At 36.4% G+C, this 11,719-nt stretch overlaps 1 pseudogene; it reads right to left on the minus strand.

Annotated features, from left to right (window-relative positions):
* Nucleotides 1-4,062: 4,062 nt before the first annotated feature.
* On the minus strand, nucleotides 4,063-4,635 carry LOC101721470 (tumor protein D52 pseudogene; annotated as a pseudogene).
* Between the last annotated feature and the right edge of the window lie 7,084 nt (nucleotides 4,636-11,719).

Raw genomic sequence — 11,719 nt, forward strand, 5'->3', positions numbered from 1 at the left:
CCCTGTCTTGTTCCTGATTTTAGTGTGAAGGATTTCAGTTTTTGACCATGTAGTATGATATTGGCTCTTGGTTTTTCATAGATGGATTTTATCAGATTGAGATAGAGACTATTCCAATTTTTTTAGAGTTTTTATCATAAATGCATGTTGGATTTTATCAAGCGCTTTTTCTGCATCTATGGAGATGATCATATGGTTTTTGTCCTTGGCTCTATTGATATAGTGAATTACATTTATTGATTTGTGTATGTTGAACCATCCCTGGTTCCCTGGGATGAATCCCACTTGGTCAGGGTGTATGATCTTCTTGATGATTTTCTGTATTCTATTTGTCAGTCTCTTATTAAGTATTTTTGCATCTATGTTCATTAGTGAGATTGTCCTATAGTTCTCTTTTTCAGTAGGGTATTTCTCTGTTTTGGGGATCAAGATGATGCTTGCTTCCAGGAATGATTTCGGGAGTATTGCTTCCCTTTCAATTTCATTGAAGAGTTTAACCAATAGTGGCAGTATTTCCTCTCTAAATGTCTTTTAGAACTCAGTAGTGAAGCCATCAGGACCTGGGCTTTCCTTAGTTGGTAATTTTTAATTATCTTTTCAATTTCATTGATAGATATTTGGTTGTTTAGAATTTTTAGGTCTTCTTCCTTCACCTTTGATAATTCATACATATCTAGGAATCTGTCCATTTCTTCTGTGTTTTCCATCTTATTGGCATATAGGTTCTCAAAGTAGGTATTGATGATCCTGTGTATTTCTGCTGGGTCCATTGTAATTTCGTCCTTTTCATTCCTAATTGCATGGATTTGGGCCTTTTCTTTCCTTTTTTGATAAGGTTGTCTAAGGGTTTTTCAATTTTGTTTACTCTTTCAAAGAACCAACTCTTGGCTTCATTGATTTTTTGTATCGTTCTCTTAGTCTCCATTGCATTGATTTCTGGTCTGATCTTTATACTTTCCTGCCTTATATGAGCTTTGAGTTTGTCCTGCTCTTCATTTTCTAGAAGTTTGAGGTTCAGAATCAGGTTGTTTAATTGGGCTCTCTCTGTTTTCCTAGTAGGAGTATTCACTACTATGAATTTCCCTCATAAGACTGCTTTCATTGAGTCCCATAGATTTCCATATGTTGTATTGTTACTATCATTTAATTATAGGTAATGTCTGATTTCATTTTTAATTTCCCCTGTGACCTATTGTTTATTCAGAGGTAAGTTGTTCAATTTCCATGTGTTTATGAAATTCTTGCAGTTTCTTTTTCTATTGATCTCCAAATTCATTGCACTATGGTCTGATAATATACAGGAGATAACTTTAATTCCTTTTCACTTACTTAAACATGTTCTATGACTATGTGGTCTATTTTTGAGAACAACCCATGTGCAGCTGAAAAGAATGTGTATTCTGATTTTGTGGTGTGTCATACTCTGTAAACTTGTGTTCCCCAATTTAATTGACTTGTAGTATTGTGTTGATTATTTTTTGTCTTGTTGATCTGTCTATTTGTGACAGTGGGGTACTGAGGTCTCCCACTACTCTTGTATTAGTGGTTATTTGATTTTTCATGTGTGTTATTCTTTGTTTCATATAATTGGGTGCACTAGTGTTTGTTGCATATATATATTTGATTGTTATCTCTTCCTCTTTGATTGTTCCCTTTTCAAAGATGTAGTATCCTTCTTTGTCTCTCTTAATCAGTGTTGGTTTGAAATCCACTTTATCTGCAAAGAAGATAGCTACTCCTTTTGGGGGGGCTCCTGTTGCATGGAGTATTGTTTTCCAACCTTTAACTTTCAGTCTATGAGTTTCCTTTTGAATTAAGTGTGTTTCTTGTACACAGCATATTATTGGATCTTGCTTCTTGAACAATTCTGCCAGTCTATTTCTTTTGATTGGTAAATTGAGACTATTAACATTGATGGTTATAACTGATATGTATTAACATCATTGTCATGACTTTTTCTTTTTGTTGGATTCTTCCCCTTTGCTTTAATTTCTTGTTCTGCCCAATGGATTCATTTTGCTGGGCTTCCTGGGGTTGTGATCCTCATTATCTTTTTCTAAGGTGTTGTCTAAAATATTTTGGAGTGCTAGTTTGGTATTCATGAAGTTTCTCAGGTGCTCTTGTCATGAAAGTATCTTATTTCTCCATCAGTTTAGAAAGATAGTTTGGCAGGGTATATCAATCTGGATTGGAGACTATTTTCCTGTAGGTCTTGAGATATTTCAGTCCAAGCTCTTGCCTTGAGGGTTGGCATTGAGAAATCTGCTGTGATTCTGATAGGCTTTCCTTTTTACATGATTTGTTTCTTTAACTGCTTGTAGAACTTTGTTCTTCTTTTGGGTTTCTGGAATCCTAACAATTATATGCCTATGTGTAGATTTTTTTTTTTTTTTGATCAAGGCTATTTGGAGTCCTATATGCCTCACTTATCTGTATGTTGAGTTCTTTTCTCCTGATTGGGAAGTTTTCTGCCATTACTTCTGTGAACAGTTTTTTTTTTTACTGATATGCAGAATTTATTAAGTTTTGCACATGTAATAGAGCAGTTTCATTTGCATCCAAAGTGCTAACAAAGCTCTAGCAATCAAGAATGGCAGCAGGTCATTTTATAACAATCAACATTGTAGCTTTTCAAATTTGGTTTTCAGAAGAATTTATCTTCAAGTAAATCTAGTCATGCTTTTAAAAATTGCTTTAGGTCACTCCAAGCTTGGTAGTTAACATTTGGCATAAACAAGAAAACAATCATGATTTGATAAATAACAGATAACATTGTAGGCCATAAACATACAGCATAAGGAAATGGTGGTGTAAGTCAGTAGTTATTAAGTTACTAGAGTACCTTGGCCTCTATGCAGAGGGTTTGATTCACTAGCTTGGACACCTAGTTTTCAAAGTAAGAGGAATGTCTACAATATCATTTCTAACATTGCAAACAAGCAGAGAATGAGGAACTCTTTTTTTCAGTATGGGGGATCAAACTCGGGACCCTGCACCCACGAGGCAGTAGGCAGAACCACAGAGCCAAATGAGGAAATCATTTTTATTAACAAATTACACCCTCAGGAGTTAGAATCAACACCTTAATATAAAAATGTTCAAGTTATATCAGTCATAACTTTGTGCTTATTTTAAAAGATGCTAAATGGATTAAATGGAGACAGCAATGGTTCCCCTAATGTGATTGATCTTACCATGTTTACAGCTATCAAGACCTAAAACTTCAGGTGTTTGAACTGAACATTGATGAGCACATTTATATTTCAACCTGCTATGCTAGACTCTGTTATTTGGTCAACTGTCCATTTACTCTGAAATTAAAATTTTAATATTATCAAAAGTTGATATAAGTGGAATAATAACAAATATGCTGAATGGTTATAGTCACAAATGGCAGTTAACAAGGATATTGGGAGATCCCACTCCCAAGTCACCCGGTAGTAGGAATTACTGTATATACTGTCACACAACTATAACAAATTGGATTTAAAGCTGTTCAGTCTGACATCTTCACACACCCAAGATATGTACCTTATATGAAAACAGTAATTATTCAAAAACAAATTTTTTTGTAGCTGTTAAGTTCTTCCCTTAAATGTAAATAAAATGGCACAGAAACTTTTAATAATCAGGACTCTGAAAATTTAAAAGAATAATTTGAGTTAGGAATCAAATATACAGAGTCAAAGAAGGAAAAAAAATCATCTAGAAGACAAAAATTCAAATAGCATCTCAAATGCAGAGCAAATTTGTAAAGTCAGAAAGCAACTGTGATCACCTGCAGCTTCTCAGATCATTCTAGCAAGTGCCTCCAGGTACTACCTGTTGTCTGTATAACCTGTTGTCTGTATAATAGTATTTCCCTAAATGAAGGGCCTTGAATGCACATTCAGCGTGTTTCCTGTGAGTAGAAATGAAGATATTTTCATTTTGTTTAACTCACAAACTATTTGGTCAAAGATATATGTAAAGCTAAATAAAAGCACATCTGGTAGAAATCCATAGCAATGAATGTTGACAAGATATTCTTGGATCTTGCTTGCAGCATCTGCCAGTGGGTAGTGGAACAAAGGTAGCAATCTCACAGCCTCTCCTGTGTCTGTTCTGGAGGTGGCTCCGTGGCGGTGGCCCTAGCATTTGCAATTGAATCCAAGACTTCTCCAAAATCACCACCAGCAGGCTTGGTTCCCCCTACTTTAGACTTTAAGTTTTCGACATTTTCCTCAAATGACTTGAAAGTTAGGGAATTTTTTACGTCTTCCAGCTTTTTGGTGATAACAGAGCCAACAGATGAAAAGGCTGCTGAAGCCTCTGTCCGGCCTAAGATAAGGTTTCAGAGGTCTTCCTGTATGCAGATGTGGCTGTCACATCCTGCCACCCTTTGGCAATGTTCTGCTTTAGCTCCTGTAGTGAACCAATCCCAAGTTTCTGCTTGATCTCTGCTAGATGCTTCTCCTTTGCTGCTAACACTTGAGACAGAGTTTGGATTTCTTCTTCCACTTTTGCCAGCTCTCTTCTCATCTCATCCTGCTCCTCTTCCAAGTGCTTCTCGGTGCCACTGAGCATAGCTGCAGCATCTTCTCCTTCCTCAGGTACTGGGTCTGTCCTCGGCAAACCTCCCTTACCGCGGTCCATGTTTCTGCCGGCCGCCTCAGTGCTCTGCGTTAGCTGCCCGCTCCCACCAACACTGCCTGATCTCTGCCCGCAGTCTGAGAGCCCCGCCCACCCGCGCTGGCCTGGCCCCACCTTGCCCACCTGCGCCCCCTGTGAAGTTTTCTTTATGTCATCTGCACTCTCTCCCGTTTCTTCATTGACTCTGATCAGTCTTATTTTATTCTTCTTTGCATCGTGTAGCAGCTGCTGGATTGATTTTTCGTGATCCCTTATAATTTTAAAGCAATTTTTCTTTTCCTGGTCACTAGTTGCAATCTTATCTTCTATATCTGAAATTCTATCTTCACATTGGGTCATTCTGCTGCATAGACTTTCAATGGAGTTTTTCCAATCTCCTGGAAATCTGTTTGCATCTGTTTTATGGATTCCATTTATTTCCTATGTTGAGATTCCATCATGTTCCTCAGCTCCTCTCTAGATTTATTAATCACATCTTGCACTACGGGCACAATCTCTGCTGTTTTCTGAGAAATTATTTCTGATTTCATTTTTTTCTAGATCCTCTTTTGTTGTCAGTTCAGGTAGTCCAGGTTGTAGTGTATCAGATTGTTCCATCTGGTTTCCCTTTTGGGTTGCTTTAGGTGATCTGGAAGTCTGGTTTTGAGACTTGTTTAAGTGACTTCTCATTTCAACAGGGGTGGGGGTTGGGTGGGGGGAGGTGTGTGTGTGCTGCTGGTGCCTTGGTGGCTCACCTCCTCAGTGCTGGAGGCCTCTCTGCTCCTAGGCACTGGGAGTGGTGGTACATAGCCCAGAAGGCTCACCTCCTCCTGGGCATGGAGATAGCTGTGTTCCCAGCACTGGGGGCAGTGGTATGGTGGCCCAGAAGGCTTCCCTCCTACTTGGCACTGGGAATGACTCTGGTTCTCAGCCCTGGGGGTGTTGGCACAGCAGCCCAGAAGGCTCACCTCCTCCATGGCACTGGAGGCAGCTCTGTTTTTCAGAGCTGGGGGTGGTTGTATGGTGGCCCAAAGGCTCCTCCTTAGCTCTGGGTGTGGCTCTATTCCTGGGCACTGGGGGAAGTTGTATCGTAGCCCAGAAGGCTCCTTCTCAGCTCCTAAACAAACTTTAAAGTCTTAGGCAAATTATTAATTTAATTAATAAATAATGCTTAAATGCATTGTTTCTAAAAAGAAACAGAAAACACAGGTCACTAAAGCAATTTTCAACTACTTTATTGCTTAAATTAACAGTAGATTAATAAAATATACAAATAAATTTGGAAGATTTTATCTATATGTATATATTTAGCTATTCTGGTCTCCTTAAATTTGTTAGAACTATACAAAAGAGGTGCCAAGGACAAAAATAGCTGAGCAGATTTCCACTGTCAATTTTCTTATTTTTCATCTGAAGAAAAGAAAAGTTGGTTTCTTGAGTGTTATATGACAGGTAATGGCTGAGAGAGCAGCTCAGTGGTAGAGCATTTACCTAGCATGCAGGAGTTCCTGGGCTCAGTCCTCAGCACAAAAAAATGAAAAGAAAATATATAATAATATTAATTTGATTATTTTAGATACAGTAATATCTTAAAATATACATAAGATAATTGTTATAATTTCATTTATTTAAAAAGTTACCATTTGTTAAAATGATAAATTTAATTGGCATCATTTATTTTACTAAATTGTTAGTAATTATATATTAAAGCTATAAAGGCTTTAAATTAATCCTAATTGTATATTTATATATCTTGTATGTATGGTGAAATATATAAATATAAAGGTATATCAATAAGTCTTTACCAAAAATTGTTACATAAATAGTATACAAAAGGAGAAAATTAGCATTTGGATTTTTTTCTGAAAAATGAAGAAGTCATTTTATGTACAGATCAGTAGATGTCACCAAATTGTTCTGTTAACTTAAGGCTTCTTCATATAGTCCTCACTCCCTATCTAGGAATCCTTGCTTTTGAAAAAAAGGTAAGCTCCTAGTAACCATTGTTGTTTATTCCTGTGTTTTCATAGTTTTGTAGAAATCTATTTATTTTTAGATATTTATGACTTACTCTTTGTCTCTTTTAACCAATGTTGATGTTGCCTTTCTAAAGCTCAAGCCTCAAAATCAGAATAATAAAAATGTTAAGACATCTTTTGTGGCTACACTATCTTTAAGTTTCTTAAAATGACTGTTAGGACTATTAGGCAACACAAAGAACTGTTGTATCATCCTATAGAAAGACAACAAAAAGAAACAATTAGGTTTGTCTAACATTCTCCAGAGTTTCATTTAAAACTTGTATGAGAGTTCTTTTCCCAAACATATATATATATATATATATATATATATATATATATATATATATATATATATATCTTGACTATAAAAAGGGAGTTATGGGCTTAGTCAAATTGTACTTAGATAAACATGTTAATACAAATATCTTTCTATGATTGTATACTTTTTAAGTGAAAAAGGGGCATGCTGCTAAGCCTAGTGGCAAATTCCCAGTATCATAGTATGTTGGAGGCTGAGGTAGGGGGATCACAAGTTCCAAGCCAGCCTGGAATCCACAGTGAGACTCTGTCTGAAAGAGAGAAAGAATGGAAAGAGTGAGAGCAATACAGAGAATGAGGGAGAGACAGAGAGAGAGAGGGGGTTGAGAATGAGAGAAAGAGAAAGAGAGAGACAGAGAAAAAGAAAGAGAAAGACAGGGAAAGAGAAAGAGAGACAGGGAAAGAGAAAGAAAAGAAAGAGAAAGACACAGAGACAGAAAAAGAAAGAGAAAGACAAGGAAAGAGAAAGAGAGGAAAGGAAAGAGAAAGAAAAAAGAAAGAGAAAGAGATTCCCAGAAAGAGAGAGACAGAGAAAAAGAAAGAGAGACAAAAAAGAGAAAGAGGAAGAGAAAGAGAAAGCAAGAGAGAGAGGAAGGGGCTGGGGATGTAGCTCAGTGGAGCTGAGGAGCCTGCCTAGGCAAGCACAAGGTCCTGAGTTCTTTTTAATGCATCAAAATGCTGTGTAAATCATGCAAGACACTAGATTATGCCCCAAGTCTAGGTTTCTTGCTACCTTTTGTTTTTACTTTTGTTCTTTCTCATGTGTTTTGATAAAAATAATTAACTATTATTTTCCACTTATTACATGTCAAATGTGTTAAGAAGATATTACCCACATTTTATAGATGAATTAATTGAAGCATAGATAAAAATATGACCAAAATCATAATCCTATAAAGTTGAAAAATCTTAGATTTGGTTCCATAGTGTGAGTTCTTGTTTATGATTCTGCATAGCACAGTGTGGTAGATATAGAATAATAAATTTGAATTCAAATATCCTTGACTATTTCATATGAATTTGAGTAAATTAATCTATCTGGGTTTCAGTTTGCTGGAAGCTTGGAATACTAATATTTACTTAGATTATTGACTTTAGTATTAAATTTAAAAATATTCATCACACACGTGGCACTAAAGAAATGCTGCCCTTTTCCTTACTCCTTTAGAAACTAGTATTCCCTGAGAATGTGACCTACTAAGTACTAGTGGGGAATCAATATTTTATACCAGGGTGGAACCATTTTGTCCCTTTCATAGGACATAGCAGGAAGTAAGTAATGTGGATGTGGGGGTTATTCAGTGACTTTGGACTTCTAATGATGATATTCTAGTAGAAATAGTCTGCCATGGTCATCTTATGCATGGGTCTTTAATACATATTGCATCAGAAAATGGAAGTGTTAGTAGACATTTTATACAGTAGCTCTACAAATCCTCAGTGCCCTTAAAATTTCTTGAGAAAAGTTGAGAGATAACAGGTGACATCTTAGTATTCATTTTTTTTCATTCACAGACTGGCTGTTGGTGTGTGTCCTCTGTCCTTCCAAAGGAAGGCCCAGGGATTTCCGGTGCTCATACTCCTCTTGGAAGCTACTTCTTTGCTCACTGCTCCCTTTTGTGTTGCTTGGGTCTCTTCTTGTTTCAGTATTTTCCATCCTATTTGGTTTTAAAGGGAAACCTACAGGCCTTTGTGACTTCAGAGTGTTGCTGATTACTATGAAATGTAATATTCTTAAGCAATGAATGAAAACAAGGATTAAGCTTTCAAAAACTTGGGAAGTTCTCAGAGAGTTTGGGTGCCAGAACTGATTTCCTTCTGATATGAAAGCTATTAAGTCCTGCTGCTTTCATTTTGAGGAGTGAAGGCCAGACTTTCCCCCTTTCTCTTCAAAGACACCAAGTTAAATCATGGAAAGAAAGAAGATAACAACTGGTGCCCGATTTCCTAAAGATAATATAATCTAGGTCAAGGGATCAAAATGTTTTGTTTTATGGTCTTTCTTGACATTCTAATGATGCTTATCCATTATACTTCTCAGAATGCTTAAAAATGCATAAAATGCAAAATTATAGAGGATAATAATTGTAGTAAAATAAAGTACTTCAAATATTAACAGGACTCATACCTTTCCATATATCAACCATGTAAATATTTTTAGACATAATGTATGGGGAAACAATGGCTATATCTTGGTTACCAATGTGAGAAAACACTGCATTACCATTAGGACTTGAATGAATACTATGGACAGAGCTGGTCAACATCTGTAGACAAGAAGACTGTGATTCAGTATGATTAGAGACTAGTCAAAGCAGTTAAAGCACTATTGTAATTGCAAATTAATGGTTAGTTTAAGTGATATTCCAACACATTTATAATGACGATCATTGTTATATGAAAATATAATTTCTTTTGATAAAATAACGTGTATTGGATGTAGTTATGACCTTGTTACATTTATAACTTAAGAAAATGCTGAATATTAATTAGAAGTAAGTAAAAATAAAATCAATTATATTTTCGCATTCTTGTCCATGGACACCAAAAATCTCTTTTTAGTCCTGTTAGCAGTCCACAGACTTAGACCTAGGACTTCCTGTCAGCTGTCCTCTCTTTCTGTTTGCTTTATTAAGCCACAATGATCTGACCTCTGGGTTTTCCTCATTGATACACAGTTTTGCATAAATACCTTGGAATGTCACTAATATCAAGATAAATTAGCAGCATATGGGAGGATAAGGAGGCTTCAGTTCTCAATTTTGCTTGAGGCTGTAAAATATAGTAATAAAATTTTGCTTTTGCATCCTTGCCATTTCTTCCCTTTTTAAAAACCAGTTATTTAGCAGGAGAATCAAAGAGTAGGGGGAGGATGGCAATTGCAGATGGAACATAAGTACCAGATAACTCATAGTAACTTTCCAGATGGACATGAATATGCAGATCTCAAGTTTATGATGATCAAAAGACCTGGAGGTTCTTTCCCCACTCTCATACCTCAGTGCTACATTCTGATGATCCTAATTAGGTTTTTCTCCCATATGTGGTCAGATTTCAATTATGATCGAATGCGTGTCAATTTCAACAGTAGAAAAAAATGCCATTTCATCCCATGGACCATTTGATTTCTGTCAACGCAGTGATGACAGCCAGTGATGTCCAAGCCTCAATGTTCAGTGTGTTGTGTGCTACTGAACTTGTGTGAACTGCCATGCCTCATAGCTCTGGCATTTTGTGAACATGACTTGGATGGTGTAAACTGCTGCTTTTCTCAGTTAGCATGGGCAAAATGGTGTGTCCTCAAATTACCACAGAGCTTATTTTAGTACTTTGTATTCATCAGAGTGTGGTATCCTGAACAGAAGGGATAATAATCCTACCTTTTTATTTTTCAGATGTGTAGAGTCATTTCTCTGTGTGACTATGTCCAAATGCCATAGCATGGTGCATCACCATGCTATGGGATCTGGCCTTTGCTTATCTTTCAGTTTCTCTTCTGATTCTGCCTTACATGCATGCTGAGGCTGAACCATGACAAGGAGTCTTCAGATCCCCAGACATACCAGGTCATTTCATCCTCTGTGCTTCTGTCCATATTGTTTCTACTGACTAGAATTCATTTAGCCTTCTCTTTTCTGGCCAACACAAAACTTTGTTCAAATTTCACCTCATTCAATTAAACTTCTTTAGAAATCTTTCCTTCATATTTGTGCAAAGAGCTGGGCAATTTCTTCATTATGTTCTCACAGTGTTGGTGTCTGGTGTTTGCATAGTGTTGATAGAATTTATTTATTCCATCTGCATGTGTTTGTTGGAGATCTGGTCAATTTTGACCTCAACTTCTAGACATTGATGAGTACGATAGGCATCCCCTGTTTTTGGGGATTCGAAGAACCTAACTCTTTGCTTCATTGATTTTTTTTGTATCACTCTCTTAGTCTCCATTGGATTGATTTCTGTTCTGAGTTTTATAATTTCCTCCCTTGTATGAGCTTTGGGTTTGTCCTGCTCTTCTCTTTCTAGAAGCTTGAGGTTCAGCATCAGGTTGGTTAATTGAGCTCCCTCTGTTTTCCTAATATGAGTGTTCCCTGCTTTGAATTTCCCTTGTAAGATGGCTTTCATTGTGTCCCATAGATTCTGATATGTTGTGCTGGCATTATCATTTAATTTTAGAAACTGTCTGTTTCTTCTTTAATTTCTTCTGTGACTCATTGATTATTTAGAAGTGCGTTGTTCAATTTCCATGTCTTTATGAATTTTTTGCAATTTCTTTTGCTATTGATCTCCAATTACATCACACTATGGTCTGATGATATAAAGAGGATAACTTCAATATCTTTGAACTTACTTAAACATGCTCTATGAGTGAATATGTGGTCTATTTTGGAGAACGACCCATGTGCAGCCAAAAAGAATTTATATTTTGATTTTGTGGGGTGGAACACTCTGTAAACATCTGTTCAGTTCATTTGTTCAAGAGTTCAATTGAGTTCTAGTATTTCATTGTTTATTTTTTGTCTTGTTGATCTGTCTATTTTTGACAGTGGGGTGTTGAGGTCCCCCACTACTACTGTATTATGTTTATTTGATTTTTCATGTCCGTTAGTATTTCTTTTGTATAGTTGGGCTTACTAGTGTTTGGTGGATAGATATTAATGATGTCATCACTTCCTCTTGGATTGTTCCCTTTACAAGGATGTAATGTCCTTCTTCGTCTCTCTTAATTAGTGTTGGTTTGGAATCCATTTTATCTGCAAAGAGGATAGCTA

This window comes from Heterocephalus glaber, unplaced genomic scaffold (assembly GCF_053883595.1).
Source record: "Heterocephalus glaber isolate CG9 unplaced genomic scaffold, H.glaber_assembly_v1.0 deba00001429, whole genome shotgun sequence".
NCBI lineage: Eukaryota > Metazoa > Chordata > Mammalia > Rodentia > Bathyergidae > Heterocephalus > Heterocephalus glaber.